The sequence below is a fragment of the Bos indicus genome, chromosome 14, assembly GCF_029378745.1.
Source record: "Bos indicus isolate NIAB-ARS_2022 breed Sahiwal x Tharparkar chromosome 14, NIAB-ARS_B.indTharparkar_mat_pri_1.0, whole genome shotgun sequence".
NCBI lineage: Eukaryota > Metazoa > Chordata > Mammalia > Artiodactyla > Bovidae > Bos > Bos indicus.
The window spans coordinates 54482560-54495889 of record NC_091773.1 but is presented as its reverse complement, the minus strand read 5'-3'; positions in this window follow the sequence as shown (position 1 = coordinate 54495889).

Sequence of the window (13330 nt, the reverse complement as noted above, 5' to 3'; positions counted from 1 at the left end):
TTAACTTATATGCAGAGTACATCATGTGCAATGCTAAGTGAATGAATCACAAGCTGTAATCAAGAATTCTGGGAGAAATATCAACAACTTCAGATATGCAGAAAGTGAAGAGGATCTAAAGAGCCTCTTGATGAAGGTGAAAGAGGAGAGTTAAAAAGCTGGCTGAAAATTGAACATTCAAAAAACTAAGATCATGGGATCCAGTACCATCAGTTCAGTTCAGTTCAGTCACTCAGGCATGTCCGACTCTTTGTGACCCCATGAATCGCAGCACGCCAGGCCTCCCTGTCCATCACCAACTCCTGGGGTTCACTCAGACTCAGGTCCATCGAGTCAGTGATGCCATCCAGCCATCTCATCCTCTGTCGTCCCCTTCTCCTCTTGCCCCCAATCCTTCCCAGCATCAGAGACTTTTCCAATGAGTCAACTCTTCACATGAGGTGGCCAAAGTACTAGAGTTTCAGCTTTAGCATCATTCCTTCCAAAGGAATCCCAGGGCTGATCTCCTTCAGAATGGACTGCTTGGATCTCCTTGCAGTCCAAGGGACTCTCAAGAGTCTTTTCCAACACCACAGTTCAAAAGCATCAATTCTTCGGTGCTCAGCCTTCTTCACAGTCCAACTCTCACATCCATACATGACCACTGAAAAAACCATAGCCTTGACTAGATGAACCTTTGTTGGCAAAGTAATGTCTCTGTTTTTTAATATGCTGTCTAGGTTGGTCATAACTTTCCTTCCCAGGAGTAAGCGTCTTTTAATTTCATGGTTGCAGTCACCATCTGCAGTGATTTTGGAGCCCAAAAAAATAAAGTCTGACACTGTTTCCACTGTTTCCCCATCTATTTCCCATGAAGTGATGGGACCAGATGCCATGATCTTAGTTTTCTGAATGTTGAGCTTTAAGCCAACCTTTTCACTCTCCATTTCACTTTCATCAAAAGGCTTATTAGTTTCTCTTCACTTTCTGCCAGTACCATCACTTCATGGCAAATAGGGGAAAATGGATGCAGTGAAAGTTTCAATTTTCCTGGGCTCTAAAGTCATGGGGGATGGTGACTGTAGCTATGAAATTAAAAGACTCTTGCTCCTTGGAAGAAAAACTATGATGAAACTAGACAGCGACTTAAAAAGCAGAGACATCACTTTGCTACCAACATCAAAGCTATTATTTTCCCCCAGTAGTCATGTACCAATGTGAGTTGGACCATAAAGAAGGCTGAGTGCTGAAGAATTGAGGTTTTTGAATTGTGGTACTAGAGAAGATTCCTGAGAGTCCCTTGGATAGCAAGGAGATCAAACCAGTCAATCCTAAAGGAAATCAATCCTGAATCACTGGAAGGCCTGATGCTGAAGCTGAAACTCCAATACTTTGGAGCTTATATGCAGAGTACATTGTGTGCAATGATAGGCTGGATGAATCACAAGCTATAATCAAGAATTCCAGGAGAAATATCAACAACTTCAGATATGCAGAAAGTGAAGAGGAACTAAAGAGCCTCTTGATGAGGCTGGTGCAAAGAGCTGACTCATTTACAAAGACCCTGATGCTGGGAAAGATTGAAGGCAAATGGAGAAGGGGGTGAGAGAATGAAATGGTTAGATAGTATCACCGACTCAATGGACAAGAATCTGAGCAAAGTCTGGGAGATAGTGGAGAACAGAGGAGCCTGGCATACTGCAGTCCATGGGGTAGCAAAGGGTTGGACGAGTTAGCGACGACTGAACAGCAAGATAAATTGATTAGATATAAGACAAAATATCTAATTCTGATACTTAAGTTGGATCAGTGAATGATCAGTTAGTTCTAAAGTCATAAAGTGAACTTTGTGATAGTAGTTTTACTCTAGTCTTCATTTTATGTAATTCAATGTAAAATGGAAGAGTATTAATTTTTCTGATAAATTCATATGGCAGATTGGTCTTCAAATATTCAGTTCAGTTGTTCAGTCACTCAGTTGTGTCTGGCTCTTTGTGACTCCATGGACTGCAGCATTCCAGGCCTCCCCGTCCATCACCAACTCCCAGTCTTTACTCAAATTCGTGTCCAATGAGTTGGTGATGCCATCCAACTGCCTCATTCTCTGTCATCCCCTTCTCCTCCTGCCTTCAGTGTTTCCCAGCATCAGGGTCTTTTCAAATGAATCAGTTCTTTGCATCAGGTGACCAAAGTATTGGAGTTTCAGCTTCAATATCAGTTCTTCCAATGAATACTCAGGACTGATTTCCTTTAGGATGATGGACTGTTGGATCTTGTTGCAGTCCAAGGGACTCTCAAGGATCTTCTCCAACACCACAGTCCAAAAGCATCAATTCTTTGGTGCTCAGCTTTCTTTATAGTCTAACTCTCACATCCATACAGGACTACTGGGAAAACCATAGCCCTGACTAGATGGACCTTTGTTGGCAAAATAATGTCTCTGCTTTTTAATATGCTGTCTAGCTTGGTCATAATTTTTCTTCCAAGGAGTAAGCATCTTTTAATTTCATGGCTTCAAATATTAGGGGTTTCTAACACATTCAATGTATTTTAAGAAATGTGCATGTAATAGAAAGATACTTATTTTTGCCTCACACATATATATTCCTCTTTCCTAAATCAGATTATGGAGCCCTTTGATCTTCTTATGAGGATTCCTTTTAATTTTAGGATATGTGAAAATAACTTTAAACTTTGTTTCTCTTACTATCTCTTATATCAAATGACACCCAAGTTAATGCCAGTAAACATTTCTTCCATTTCACAAATATATTTATTTATAATAAATATTTAAGGTATATTTGTACTTATTAGTCTTTTTCAGGTGTGGGACTCTTTTTAAAGAAATCTTCTTTTCCTTTTTAAAAAAGCTGTATGACATTTATCTTAGTATTCAGATGAATTAAAATTATGTTTTGGAAATTATAGGATTTAGAAAATGGATTGAATGACTGAAGACATCTCTAGGTAGTAATTTCTAACTTGAATTATGGTTCTGATGTTTGAAAAGCAGCAGCTGATGTAAATTCAATATGTGAAAAATGGAGGAGGGAAGAACATAAACAAATGCCAAATATATTACAGAGTTGAGAAAAACATTATATATAAAAGACATTGAGAAAACTTGTCATAAATCATAGAAATTCAGAAATCATAAATTAGGACAGTATTAAGATAGTATAAATGTTCAAACAATTCTGGCTATAGCTTACACTAAAACTACTGTATAATTCAAACTCTTAGGACTGTTGGCCACACATTCCGCAAATTTCTTTTACTTGAGAAAGAGGATAACAACAACAAAGACAGCCTTCCATACAGGTAGGGTCCTTGTGTACATGAGGGAAGGAAGATTATAGCTGTATTATGGTGGGACGTCTTCCAAATGATGCGGAGATGACATTTTCTCTGATAAAAGGCTTATAGTTTTTAAAAGTGAACATTTTGGTTCTTTTTCACAGTTGCAAACTGACCTAAGTCCTTTTTCCCATTCAGCAAATGTCAGGGATCGTCTGATAAATATTCATAGTCTCTGGGGTTTAGAGGGAAGGGGGAACTATGTTTCCTTTCCTTTGTATCCTTAGTACCAGGTGGTAGGTATCAAAGAAGACAAACATTGTTTAATGTACAAATATTAAGAGCAAGAATGCTCAAAACAGTCTTATGACCTATTCAGTATTTTGGACAATATCTCTCATGGTCTTAGGCTTTTTCACTGGCAATTTGCATGAAAAGTTGACACCAAAGTGGACTCACGGACTCTTTGAGGACAAAACGGGCCAACTTTACAGTGACGTCAAGTACATTCTCTGGGAATTTGGATGTAGGACTGTATTATTTTGCATCACTACAAAAACTCTACATGATAGACACGACTTAAAATGGCAATTCTGATGCAAAGAAATATCTGTTTAGCTCAAGTTTCTGTTGGCAGGTTGCGGTGAGGGGTTTGGCTGATCTATACTGGGCTCGGGTGGGTGTGCCTGCTTGAAGCTATCTTCTGCTGGGCGTAGATCTTAGCTGGGATATGACTTGATCTAGGGCCCAAGCAAATGAAGTGTCCACCTGAGGGAAGCTCGTGTTATGGAACAACAGAGGCAGAAGAGGGCAAGATTAACTGCACAAGTGCTTTTTAAACCTTTAGTTATATAGCTCGCAGTAACATGCTATAAGCTAAAGCAAGTCCTGTGCCATGTATATCCACATGTGGATGTAAGAAAACATGAAAAATTGGGGCCATCAAAACAATTTAGCACAAGGACTAACAAAGTTAAAGAACTTGAGATGCACACCCCACTTGAAAAATTCTTCTACCTAGTCTTTTAACTTTTTATTTTATATTGGAGTAGAGGAACTAAAAAGCCTCTTGATGAAAGTGAAAGTGGAGAGTGAACAAGTTGGCTTAAAGCTCAACATTCAGAAAACTAAGATCATGGCATCCGGTCCCATCACTTCATGGGAAATAGATGGGGAAACGGTGGAAACAGTCTCAGACTTTATTTTTCTGGGCTCCAAAATCACTGCAGATGGTGACTGCAACCATGAAATTAAAAGACGCTTGGTCCTTGGGAAGAAAGTTATGACCAACCTAGATAGCATATTCAAAAGCAGAGACATTACTTTGCCAACAAAGGTTCATCTAGTCAAGGCTATGGTTTTTCCAGTGGTCATGTATGGATGTGAGAGTTGGACTGTGAAGAAAGCTGAGCACTGAAGAATTGATGCTTTTGAAGTGTGGTGTTGGAGAAGACTCTTGAGAGTCCCTTGGACTGCAAGGAGATCCAACCAGTCCATTCTGAAGGAGATCAGCCCTGAGATTTCTTTGGAAGGAATGATGCTAAAGCTGAAACTCCAGTACTTTGGCCACCTCATGCGAAGAGTTGACTCATTGGAAAAGACTCTGATGCTGGGAGGGATTGGGGTCAGGAGGAGAAGGGGACGACAGAGGATGAGATGGCTGGATGGCATCACTGACTCGATGGACCTGAGTCTGAGTGAACTCCGGGAGTTGGTGATGGACAGAGAGGCCTGGCGTGCTGCGATTCATGGGGTCACAAAGAGTCGGACACGACTGAGCTACTGATCTGATCTGATAGCTGATTAACAATATTATGATAGTTTCAGGAGGATAGCAAAAGAGCTCAGTGGTAAAGAATCCTCCTGCCAATGCAAAGAGATTCAGGGGACATGGGTTCAATCTCTGGGTTGGGAAGATTCCCTGAAGGAGGAAATGGCAACCTAGTCCAGTATTCTTGCCTGGAGAATCCCATGGACAGAGAAGCCTCGTGGGCTTACAGTCTATGGGGTCGCAAAGAGTTGGACACAATGCACACATATATACATGTATCCATTCTTCTCCAAACTTCCATCCCATCCAGGCTGCTGCATAAAACTAAGTAGAGTTCCCTGTGCTATGCAGTAGGACCTTCTTGGTAATCCATTTAAAATATAGCCTTGTGTTGATCCCAAGCTCCCTATATATACCTTCCCTCCATTTTCCCCCCCTGGCAACCATAAGTTTGTTCCCTATGTTTGTGAGTCTGTTTCTGTTTTGTAAAAAAGTTCATTTGTATAATTTCTTCTACCTAATCTTAAAATGAGACCTATACATATATCCAAATCAAATAATTTTCTCGGAATATTACTATTTCATCAATAAAAATGTTGCTTTAATATCCTCTTGCTAGAAGGAAATGTCAACCCACTCCAGTGTTCTTGCCTGGAGAATCCCAGGGACGGGGCAGCCTGCTATGCTGCCCTCTATGGGGTCGCACAGAGTCGGACACTATTGAAGTGACTTAGCAGCAGCAGCAGCAGCTAACTAACAGAGGTTATCACGTTCGCCTAACACGCGAAAGGTCCCCGGTTCGAAACCGGGCGGAAACAACTTCACTTTCCCCCCAAACTTTGACTTCCTTGGTGAAATATCTTGGTGTATATTTCCATAATGATATCTGAAATTTTAAATAAAACTCTTTAAAGTATTGATTCCTACTTAAAGTACTTCAAGTGCTGTCAAAATAATCCTAGTGATGTAGACACAACGCATCACATCATCAGCTTATATTACCACTCAGGTAATTACCAGAGTCACAAGTCTTTTAATGAAGCAATACTTCCTGACTTTTGTAGGGCAGTCCTATCTGTATTCTGAAAAACTGATCCCTCTGATTTTAAATTATCTATTCTGGGTGGAAGAGAATTTTGCTTTTAAACCAACTTCAAATAACATGGATTAAGCAGAATTGGACGCTTGGTATCTGCAATTCCTCACCAAAAAGCGTTCATTCTCTTTTTTAACTCTCTTGGCCTTGGACACCTGATGTCACCAATTGTGAAGTGTGAACACTCTGACCCATTATCGACTGATTAAAAGCTAGCCTATAAACAGCTAGAAAGTTTTTAAAAACCACTGGTAATGTCAGAGCTACATACAATTTCTTCTAATAAGGAATTTACCCTGGAGGGAAATAGAATTACTATCTTGGCAAGTGAGCTGGAGCTTGAAAAGACGAGGAGAGCAATCTCGCAGAAATGAGTGGCAATTCTTGACTGCAATCATCAGGAAGGAGAAAACTGAGTAAGTTGAAAAAATAGTCACAAAAAATTGCTCTCCTGATGTTTCCCAGTGCTGGTATTGGAGGCCAAACATGCAGCCAGGCAAAGAAAGTTAATCACCTTCAAGGTTTGTAACAAAAGAATAAATCAGAGAGAAAACATCAAATTGAAATCCAAATATAAATTTTCAGAAAAGAAATTAGAGAAAAATAAGAAAGTCGAACACAGGGGAAAAAGCCTGTAAAATACTATTAAAATTTTCATTTGCCATATTTCTAAATGTAAAAAACCTACCTGTAAGTTATTAATATAAGACTATTTACTAATACACTTTCCAGTGGCCAAAATGATGCTAATCTTATTAGAACAAGATATGTTATAGACGAACTGTATTGGAATCCATGGTTTGAAGCTATGAACCGCAAAACACTTGAGTTTCTTTGAGGAAAGAGATCTGGCAGTTATTATTTTTACCATTAAAAAATAAAACTATGTGCAAAAGTGCTGGACAGTAAAGAAATCACTATAGTATATCTTCAAATACAGAGTATGCTAAACTTTTTATTAGACTATCTAAGAGGTTAACTGGGTTAATAAAAAATATATTTTTAATATTATTTTAATATCTATAGTTAAATAGTAATATTTTATTCTTTACTGCTGATTTTGAAAATTTGTATCCTTTATTTTCTTGACGGTCTGTCAATTTTGTTGATATTTTCAAAGAAAAGACTTTTAATTTTAATTCATTATTTTTTCTTTTGTTTTATGTATTCTGGTTCATTTATCTCCCCTGTAAGTTTTATTATTTCATTATTTCTGCATGCTCTGGATTTAGCTGGATTTTTGGAGAGAGAGCATGTTGCTTTACTCACTCCATTATGCCAGAAATAAATCTAGTTAAAGTAGAGATGCATCATTTTAGACCTCATTAATCAGAATCCCTGGAGGGGATTCCACTGAATGTCTACTTTGTAAAATTCCCATGGTGAAACTGATGGTCACCAAGATTGAGATACAATTGTATTTGGCAGCTCTATGACTTTAGTTGAGCTTATATTAAACAAATGTTCATATTCTAAAATAAAATAATCAAGCTTAATAGGTAATTTAGGTGTAGAATCAATACAAAAGCCCCATACATATATATAAATATAATATACATATATATACTGATATAATTTTTCAAATGATAAATAATACAATATCATGTCAGTTATCTAGCATGCTCTCTCTTCTGGATACATTTACATGTGAAGCCAAATTGTAATGGAAAAGTTGTTTGGCATGAGTAAATAATTAGGATAGAGAAAGCTAATGATAGCATATGGTTAATCTGATTAGTTATGAGAGCTTGGTATCTCCTCCTTTGGATGACTGCACTTGCCATAGTAAATTCAAATGTCCAAGGCAAACAGTTATGCTTCAGTAGACAGTATTAGAAACATAGACAGTTCTTTCTTTTAAGTTACACTTACTCTAGATTTCCTTCAAATCTTTAATTAACAAGATAAATTTAAGTGTGGAATTAGTTGTAATTGCATGACTGGATTTTCATATACACAGTCTTTTCATAGTATGTATTTAAAATCTCTTCTATTGTAGGCTATTTCTATATGGAAACTCACAATTAAGAGGATGATATACTATCAGATGATATTAATACCAGAATAAAGAACATCTTTATCACTGAATTTTAGCAATACTCTAGATACAATTTAGATAAAACATTGCTTTTTCCAATGTTGGATAAGGATCAAAATCATTTTGATGTTACAGTTTTATATCTAAGAGAACACTTAAGGTACTATAAATTTGGGTAACTACTTGCTATGCATTATCTAACATTCATAACATTTAATTTACTAACATAATTATTAATAATATTAGTAAAAATCATAAACAAGATAATGAAGGAAATAATTTTTGTTTAAATAGAATTTAAAAAATTACACTCCAAATATAAAAGAGATGAAAAAATAACTTGTTTACCATACTTAAATATTTAAATGAAGTCTTAACAGAGTCAACTCAGTTGAATACCCTATTTCTGTTTTTATAGTTCCATGTAGAGTGGGAATCCACATGTCCAGACTCCTTGCCTTGAGAATATCACTTGTATTTGCATATTTCAATTTTGATCATGTAAACTAGTATATATGATAAATACCAATTTACCATATAAAGTGGTAGCTCAGGAGTGAAAGGTAGAAAGATTCATGTAACCTTACAGGTATTTGACTTTAGTCTCCATTCAGGTCCAAGTTCTCTCTCTAGCCTTTAGGCTGTCAAAGGCAGTATTTGAGCTGGTCAGGTCTCAAATAGTCATGAAGTCAGTGTGCACATTTATATAATTATTTGGACAATTTTAGCACAGCAAAACCGCATACATTTGTCTTTATCTTCTTTGTGATTTATTGGAAGAGATTTGGGCCTGAATTCTTTTGAATAACTGCTTTCTCCCTGTATTAGTCAGTTTGGACAGCTATAACAAAATCCCATAGACTGGGTGGCTTATAAACAAAAGCAGTTTATTTCTCATAATTCTAGAGGCTGGCACATTTAGATGCTGACACATTTAGAGTCTAGCAAGAGTTCAGTTTCTGGTTCATAGATGACAGCCTTTTTGCTATTTTTTCACATAGCAGAAGGAACAAGCAAGTGCTCTGGGGTCTCTATTGTAAAGACATGTATAGAAGCACATTTTGCTGCCTCAAAATGTCTATCTTTGGCATGAAGATTAATTTAGGTTGATAATTTTCAAGAAACAGAAGACTGTTTACAGGAATCCCTTACTTCACTTTGAATGTGTGGACTAGACACAGGAAGGCTCCTGTGACCATACAGAATGCCCAGAGAGTTATACCTGTAGATTCTGCTGAGACTTGAAGAAAGAACAAAATCTTTGCACCAAAGAGATCAATTAAGACTGATTTTTATTTTTAAGCAAGAAACCCTTAGAGAGAGTGGAATTAAATGTGCTCTTGAAAAATAATTGTCATATTTATTACAGTAAGAGGCTACAGAAGAGTTATTTTCACATGGGCCCAGATTTATTTATCCAGGATTTCCCATTAGCAAAGCAAGTTCATTTCAACTAAATTATACATAGAGACAAAGGCTTAAAGGACTCCAGAGAGAGCAATCCCAACAATAATTTCCAAGCAGCTTTCCCCAACATGACCCATAGTCTGTACCCTAGCAGTGTTTCACTTAGCTTGATTGTTGCTAAGCAACAAATAGGGGATAGAAGTTAAGCTTCTAGAATCACTTACACATTAATTGTAAGCCAGAAACATTAGAATAATGCAAGTTTCAATAATGAAGGGTATTACATATGTTGTCACAGTATGCCTTTTTTTCCTCTCCAAGAACAGAAAGACCCGTGGGCTACTTGTCATGCAGAAATGACATTTCATTAGCTTTTGGAGGTACAGAGGGAGTAGATATTAAGAGAAACAATTAGGTGTTTTATAGCTATCTTTCCCTTTCTCAAAGGTTTTCTTTTCTAATTGCTATTGACTTTGCTTTCTTTGAACTACTGAAGCTAAAGTAGCAAAAGTAGGTGTTACATTTCCCAGTTAGGAAGTTGCTGAAGTGTTCTGATGATTGCATGATTACTAATGATTTTTAAATGCAAGGAAATTAAAGACCATTAAAAGCAAAGAAATAAAAGACCAATTTTTGTTCTCTAAAGTTAGAGATCTTTACCAGATTTTGATTTTCCCATCTGGACAAAGGAATATTCTGAAATCACAATGCATCTCCATCTATATCTCTTGAGGTTCTTATACTACTATCTACAGTCACTCTCCTTTGTGAAGATGTGTGGCTGTATGATTTTCCTTTCTTTCTAAATGGAAAACTTGGGGACATGTGTTAGCTTAAGTATATACTCTTTCTTGTCCTATGGTAGCATGCCAATATTTGGCCAATAAAATACACTATGGAAAATCTGAAATAGTGTCAGCAGTGAGCTTCCAGAAGACTTGTTTACTGAGACTAGAAAAGTTTATTGTGCAGTGTGGCTTTCTCAATCAGCAAAGATTAGATATGAATTATTTTGTTGTTGTTGTTGTTTAGTCGATAAGTTGTGTCTGACTCTTTTGCAACCCCATCAACTGTAGCCCACCAGGCTCCTCTGACCATGGGATTTCCCAAGCAAGAATACTGGAGTGGGTTTCCTTCATTTTCTTCTTCAGGGGATCTTCCTAACCCAGGGGTCAAACCCGTGTCTCCTGCATTGGCAGGCAGATTCTTCACACTCAGCTACCAGGTAGCTGTACTAAATACAGATTATATTAAGTAAAGACTGTAGCTGTACTATAGTCTATCAACTGAAGTCATTTAAGATACATGTCATATTAAGTACATATTCAACCTCCACACACTTAGAAATCCTGTGTGAGTCATATTCAATATATTGAAAAGAATATGGACTACAATTTTAGATAAACAGAAGCTTGATTTCAAGCCCTGGCACTTGACATCTGTGTGACCATGCCTAGTACTTCCTTGTTTCTTGGTCTTAAACATGTATAAAATGGGGCAGGAGGTTTGTAACTTAACTCAAAGGGTAACTGTATGACCCTTATAGAGATTCCTGACCAGCCACACTTATATTTCTTTGCTGCCCTTTCAGCATTGTTGGCCAATTCTTTCTTTTGATTATCCATAGTTGTACAATGTTACCTGAATCTCTCACTAGGAAACAAGACCTTTCCTATCAAATACCAGTAAATAACAAAGTTTTGCTACCAATATGTGAAATTAAAGTAAAATGTACTGTGATCAATCACCAACAAATACTGAAAAACTAATGTGATCTATCACTCAATTGTGCAACTCTTATTCATATAGAAATTTGTTTATTGAAGAGTTAGCAATGAAGTTTTTATTTTATGCATTTACTCACTGTGTCCCTACCCTAACCTTGTCCTTGGCACCTGAAATTTGAATCACTTTATTGTGAGACCAGTATTATTTAGGTAAACCTTGCCTTTTGAAAATTAATGTATACTAAGGACAGGAAAGCCTGGCCTACTGCAGTCCATGGAGTAGCAAAGAGTTGGACACAACTTGGCAACTGAACAACATCAGTGAGAAACAAGGACTGTTGTATATGTGTACACCTATTTCCTTATATCCATAAGAGAGGGTGGACTTCATCTGTTTTATTCTCTGTTGCTTTCCTAGCTCTCAGAACAATGCTCAATGCATAATGTGGAATAAAAGAAAGGATGAATGTTATCACATGCCTCAAGTGCTTATCACAGAGCCAAGAATGTATAACAATTACCCACTAAAAGCTGAATTTCTTGGTATTTACTTAGTGCCTCTGGTTCTAAGAAGAGGTAAATTTGTCAAAATGAATTAAGCACTCAGTGTGCTCTAAATGTGTATTTGGCACAGTATAATTTTGAGAAGATAGAATTTAGTTCCCTGAAATAGGCTTTGTGCTTTAGAGCCATAGAAATCTAAATTCAACCCCTGGCTTCGGTATTTCACATCAGGTAAGTTATTTAAACACTCTAGGCTTCAGGTTCTTTATCTGTGTAATTGCAGTAAGTATCTCTGCTCACTTAATTAAAGTTTTTGAGGCTTCAGAGAGATTATATATGCCAAGTGCTTAGCCCAATGCCTGGCACTTAGTAGGCACACAAAATATTTTGGTACTGTTTAAGTTTGTAGCCAATAAGGAAAAACAAAACACTTTCAAAAAAGATATAATGAATCAAAAAATGTAGATGACAAAAATATAAGTATACCCAGCTGTAGCTATATGTTGTATTTTTAAACTTAAAATGTAATAGACTTTCTGTTGAAAATCAAATCTAAAATTGAACAAATTCCACATTCTTTTCTCAGAGGAAACTGTTGTAAACATTCACAAAGTAGGAGTCTATAGATGCTGACAGAGAGATCAGAGCTATGTGTAAGGTTAAACTGAGAACTAAAGTCAAATAAAAGGCTATTCTATAACCAAAGCTAGTTACATAGATTCAGTGTATTATTTAGTTTTCAAAATATGTCAGATTCTTAGTATACAGCCTTTGTTTCTCCATTTGTGAAATGGAGATATGAAAGATACTTACCTTATCTCATTGGTTATCACAAGGGTCAAATGAGATAACACATTTATTTATTTTGAATCCTGGACATAGTCAGAATTCAATAAATCTTAACTGATCCTTATATTATTTTGTTCATATAAATTAATCTTGGGCTTTCCTGGTGGCTCAGACGGTAAAGCATCTGCCTGCAATGTGGGAGACCCGGGTTCGATCGCTGGATCTGGAAAATCCCCTGGAGAAGGAAATGGCACCCACTCCAGTACTCCTGCCTGGAAAATCCCATGGACGGGGGAGCCTGGTAGGTTATGGTCCATGGGGTCGCAAAAAGTTGGACATGACTGAGAGACTTCCCTGACAATTCTTTTTTACTATGCATTTTATCATTGTATTTTTTTTTTCATTAATGCCTTTTTCCTTCACTTTCTCATTACAGGATTAATGTGACAGTCCTCCTCTGATTTCCCTGTCCTCATTTGCTCCCTAATTTACTTTTTTGTTGAAGTTTTGAATCATTTTCCATTGTACATGAGAAAAACACAAACTCCAAGCATCCCCAATTAGTGCTTATAAACTTTCCAATTAGGATTCCCCATACTCTTTGTATTTCAGTCAAACAAATATACTTTTGTTTCTCTATTTTACTCCACACATAATTTTTTACCCACCATGGACTGACAGAAAGTTTTCTCTGTGTGCCCTGTCTGATTCACAGCTCTCTA